This window comes from Prunus persica, chromosome G4, assembly GCF_000346465.2.
Source record: "Prunus persica cultivar Lovell chromosome G4, Prunus_persica_NCBIv2, whole genome shotgun sequence".
Lineage (NCBI taxonomy): Eukaryota > Viridiplantae > Streptophyta > Magnoliopsida > Rosales > Rosaceae > Prunus > Prunus persica.
In genome coordinates this window covers 21244772-21250075 of record NC_034012.1, presented here as the reverse complement: position 1 = coordinate 21250075, position 5304 = coordinate 21244772, and the positions used below count along the sequence as shown (strand labels likewise).

At 38.0% G+C, this 5304-nt stretch overlaps 2 long non-coding RNA genes across 2 annotated transcripts; both read right to left on the bottom strand.

The window, feature by feature from the left end:
• On the bottom strand, positions 1961-2515 carry LOC109948947. The gene is made up of 2 exons (XR_002271402.1): positions 2366-2515; positions 1961-2270 (listed from the first exon to the last, which is right to left on the bottom strand). It is a non-coding gene; the product is annotated as an uncharacterized LOC109948947 (long non-coding RNA).
• Positions 4213-4481, bottom strand: LOC109949000. Its single transcript, XR_002271494.1, has 2 exons — positions 4391-4481; positions 4213-4297 (listed from the first exon to the last, which is right to left on the bottom strand). It is a non-coding gene; the product is annotated as an uncharacterized LOC109949000 (long non-coding RNA).

Below are 5304 nucleotides of genomic sequence, written 5' to 3'. Positions count from 1 at the left end.
CGCTGAAACAGAACATCAAGATGACACGTATGATGCTACAGTGCTGAATATGCTGAAGTCCATTAAGGACTTGGTATTAGTTTTATTAGTTGTATCAATTGTCATATTATTTGTTCTTTTAATGATCAATTAAGTGCACGGTTTCAAGGATTGTGAAAGTTCTCCCCAAAAAGACATGTTGCACTCACCACCAATGAGTTTTCAAACCCATTTTGTAATTTTTGTTCTTGAAATAGGTGGATTGGCATTGAATTTAAACAAAAGCATTTATTTGTTTGAAACCCAGCAAAAACTTTCCAAGACTTACTTTAAAAAAATAAAATCATACGAAGACGATAAAATCACAATACAGGGCCAATACGATGCAATAACAAGACAATACAATTTTTTTGAAAATTGCATAATTATTTAGTGTATATAGATTGTTTATTTGCGTATACTTCAAGTTTATTGATTGTTTACTGCATATAAATCGAATGATATTGAATGTTTATTGAAGGTTTATTGATTGTTTACTGCATGTATTTCGCATGTTATTGCTCCGATATTGAATGTTTATTGAAAGTTTATTGATTGTTTACATGTTTATTGAAGGTTTATTGATTATTAACTGCATGTATTTCGCATGTTATTGAACCGATATTGAATGTTTATTGAAGGTTTATTGATTGTTTACATGTTTATTGATTGTTAACTGCATGTATTTCGCATGTTATTGAACCGATATTGAATGTTTATTGAAGGTTTATTGATTGTTTGCTGCATGTATATCGAATGTTATTGCTCCAATATTGGATGTTTATTGGGGGCACAAGTACCAGTCAAGTAAGATTTAAGGGGGGAAACGGACCTTATTCTTTCTTTTAGTAGGAAGAACAACTGCTAAGTTTAATTTCCTATTCAATACGACTTCCTTATGGTTGGTGTAATTGGGGACTGATGTATATTGCATGTCTATTGTGTGTATATTGCATGTCTATTGTGTGTATATTGCGTATCTATTGTGTGTATATTGTTTGTCTGTTGTGTGTATATTGCTTGTCTGTTGCCTGTGTATTGTTGTTTATTTCCTTCATAAGCAATAAACAATCAATACACATACAATAAATGTAAGATATACACGCAATAGAGAAGCAATATAGACGCAACAGACATGCAATATAGACGCACCAATATACATTACTTTTATGCTACTGAGCTGCCCAAAACCAATAAAAAAAAAAGAAAATCAACGAATTTATTAACCGATTATAAAGGAGAGAGGGATTCAAACCCGAGGGGCGGTACAAAACCAATAGGGAGTTTTTATAGCATTGCACCTGGGGACATTTTTTCATGTGTTTCTATAAAGAGGGCATGGTTGAATAAAACATTGGAGGCGAGGCCATAGCCGCTTATTCCCCTTACAGAATTACCTTATTAAGATGCAACCCATTGCGATTAATGGTGGCTTGCATAAACGATGACATATCACTTTGCAATGATGTAATACACTTAAAAAGCCATCTTCAAATCCCAATTCACATATGCAGTCTTTAAATCCCAATTCAATGCAGTTTGGTTAAGGTTATGTAAATGTCGTGAAGGAGTTAGGCTAATATTACACAAAAGTTTGTTTCATTAAATCCAAAAATACTCTACGGAACCATAGGCACATTCTATGTATGGGAATGACATGTGTCTAACTTCAAAAACTCATCTGCCTATCCATTTAGATTGTCTACGTGCAATAGATTTACAGATCCATTTACTTTTCTCCTCACCAAGCCTCAGCATCTCCATTTCAGTTTCTTCATTTTTCTGTCCATGCTCTGCATCCAACTCCATATACATTTAGCACAATATGAGAATAAATGTAGCGTAGTATCACACTAATCAAAATGAAAGCATGCATCCGCTATAATATTTGCCACTATTTTGGTTCTAATTGTTATTGTCCAATAACTTAAACCTCAAATTATGTACAAAAATACACTAAGATTGAGAAAGACGAAGAAGAATAGAGGAGCAGAGGTAGAATTCGAAAAGGACCCGTAGGTCTCTATTGTGTATTTACATGAGTTTGAAATTGGACATTCCCAAAACCTATTTAATCATCATGTACCTAAACCAAGTTCAACCAATATCATGGCATGTAAGCATCTCCCTGTGTTATCTCTGCAGCCAATTTCAATCGAAAAAAGGGCATGTTCTGCGAGGTGCAAGTAGCTAACGGAATCTCAGCGCTCAAAAGCTCAATGTACTTCAACACAAACATGCCACAATCGCCTCTGAAGCAAAACAAGAACTCGATCAATTCAACTAATGACATTCTAACGTAATTGACAATTTAAAGTAATAAAATTAAATAAAAAGTTGTGCTTACTGATTAGACTGTTGTGGAACATCCACACGCTCTATTGGCCACGGACACCACCAATCTCGGCTGCAATTGTTTGCGTAAACACCTTCTTCATAAAAGTCGATGGTGTTGAGAAGATTTGGAATCGTAATTGAAAGCAGGGCGAGTTCTTCCTTTAAGATCTCATCTGGAATAAGTGAAACCTTGAAATCGTACAATTTGATTTCACACAAAACCAGATCAATCATTACAGCCACCCAATGCTTATACTTCGTCAACATACAAGGGGCATACACCTTATATGCGTTCTGCCAATCCATCCCACACGCTGGAACCTTGCCATTTACAACGTTCAGTAAACTGTTTCTAATTTTCCACCCAACCTGCTCTTTTTTTCTTTTATTATCCGCAAAGCAAGTACGAATGTGATTCTGTGAAATAGAAAACAATCAATGGTTAAACACCTCCACAAAGCAAGTATGGATAATTTGTAATTATTAACAGCACTTGGTCAAGGCCCATGACATACCATAAAAAATACATCGGTCGTTGTCCAGTCCGATATTTCTACTTCCTCCAACTCTTGTTGTCGCTTCCGGATGAGATACAACCCCAAATCAATGTGCTGCAACATGTTTTTCTTGTCAATCTCATAATCTATGTACATTAAAACAAATGCATAATCAATTAAACTTACATCTCCTTTCAGCTAACCATCAGCTTTGACGAGGGAAGCGAAGAATTCAATCTCAGCTTCCACGTTGCCAAATTGCATCACCAAACTATGAATATAAAAAAGTTTTAGAACACAACAATTAAAAAATATATACACTCATGCCTTCTATCTCAAAAAACAAGGGACTTACTTTGGGTTATGGCGCCATTCCCAACAAAGTTTCAGCAATTTCACCAGATCATCATGCGGAATCGCCTTCATTGGGTCTAACATCTGAAGTCCGGTTGTCTCTGCCAGAGTTTTTGGAACCAATTCACTACCTTCAATGATCTTCCACATAGGAATGATCATCTTCCTCTTCCGTAATTGGACCCCTTGTTCCACAGCTTTACCTTTATCATTCAACCAAACGTTCAACTGAGATAGCACAGCTGTAGGTTGATCCAAATCAATGTCCCCGAGAGTAAACTCAACCTTTGTCCCCTCCGTGCTCTCGCCAATGTCATCGCCAAGCAACATAACTTCATTATCTTCTTTCTCACATTGGTTTCTTTGCACTTCCTTTTTCTCACTTCTTTGTCTTTTCACTTCCTTGCCCTCCCTTCTTTTTCTTTGCGGATCCTCTCCCTCACTGCTTTTTCTTTGCAGTTCCTCTCCCTTACTGCTTTTTCTTTTCACTTCCTCTCCCTCACTGCTCTTTCTTTGCGCTTCCTCTCCCTTGCTGCTTTTTATTTTCACTTGCTCTCCTTCACTTCTTTTCCTTTGAGCTTCCTCTACCTCACTTGGTTTTCCTTGCACTTCACCCCCTTCAATCCCCTTCTCTTCCTTTTCCTCTCCCTCATTTCTATTACTTGGCCCTTCACCCCCTTCAATCCCTTCATCTTCCTTTTCCTCTCCCTCATTTCTGTTACTTGGCCCTTTATCCCATTGAATGTCATCCATTTCCTCACTTCCCTTAAATAGATGTGAGATGACACAACGATTCGTCCTCTCTTTCAGTAAAGCTAGGTCCCTCCTTACTTCCTGCTCAAACTGAGGACTAAACAGTGGTCCAAAAGTTTTTCCATCCGTATGACCTTTAACTCAAGGACGTCTTTTTCCCGCTTTACTTGAAACAACTCGGACCTCAACAAGCTTACCACCTTGTTCAACTCATCAAGGTCAGCACATGAAGAAGGAATTGACTCTGCCGAGACAACAGCAGGGCGATCCTGTGGCCAACTCCAATATGGTTGTCTCATTTCCTCTTCACTCGGACATAGCGCCCGCAACTGAACTGACTGTTTCAGAATACAGACAAGAGTCATATTCAATCATTCTACTTCATAATTTCATTGAATCTTATAAATAGTTCTAAGGGCTGCAAACCAAACCTCTTTGCTCTGGAAAAAATAATTGTTCAACTTTCTCATCTCGGGAACAGACGTAGTAGTTCTCCATCGCAAAATACGCGGGACAGCTGTCGAATCAACAACCTTGCAGTAATTCAGGTCCGCCATTCTAGGAATTAATTCATATACCCAAATCTACACAATTTACAGGACAAAAGTCATTATTTAAGTTTTAAAGTCCACAAAACATAATTGACATGAACATTATTACCATGTACCTGGAAAGCATACGTGAAACCTTTAAAACTCCATCCACCCCTTTGTGCTTCACCATGCTTATCCTTCTTGCCCTTCTCATTTCTCCGGCTTGTTCCCGTTACCTTACTTTTCCCCTTCCCTCTTCCCTCTTCATTTTCAAAGCTTTTCACATACTTTGTTGGTGCAGAAAATAGACTGTCTTGGGTTTTGTCAAAGGACACCAAACCCCACGGATACCTGTTGAACGCATCCAAGTCCTCTACAAGGGTCAGGTAATTTAGATCGATGTTCAAATGTTTGTCCCCTCCCAAAACCACTAACTCAGCAAAGTAAACAAGAGCTAGCTTGTAGATGTCATCTTCCTCTGTGCACCTCAGAAATGCTTCTTCTAAGGCATTACATGTAATTCCTTCATCTATAAAATATCTTTTCTGAAGTCTAATTTCATCACTCTCTCTACTGGAAACTTCAGGCACTTCCCCAAAATGAAGCCCTGTGATCAAACAGAAATCCTGACGAGTGAACTAAGCAACGTCACACCCTATTAAGAAACTCAGTCCATCCAAGTCTTTCACACCCTGCCCCGCTACTCTACGCAACACAACCCCATGCACAATCTGCCCGCTAAACTGAATCTTATCTATATTCAGAAGATGGCCAAAGCATGATGTCTTGACTTGTTCTAATTGTTCCGCACT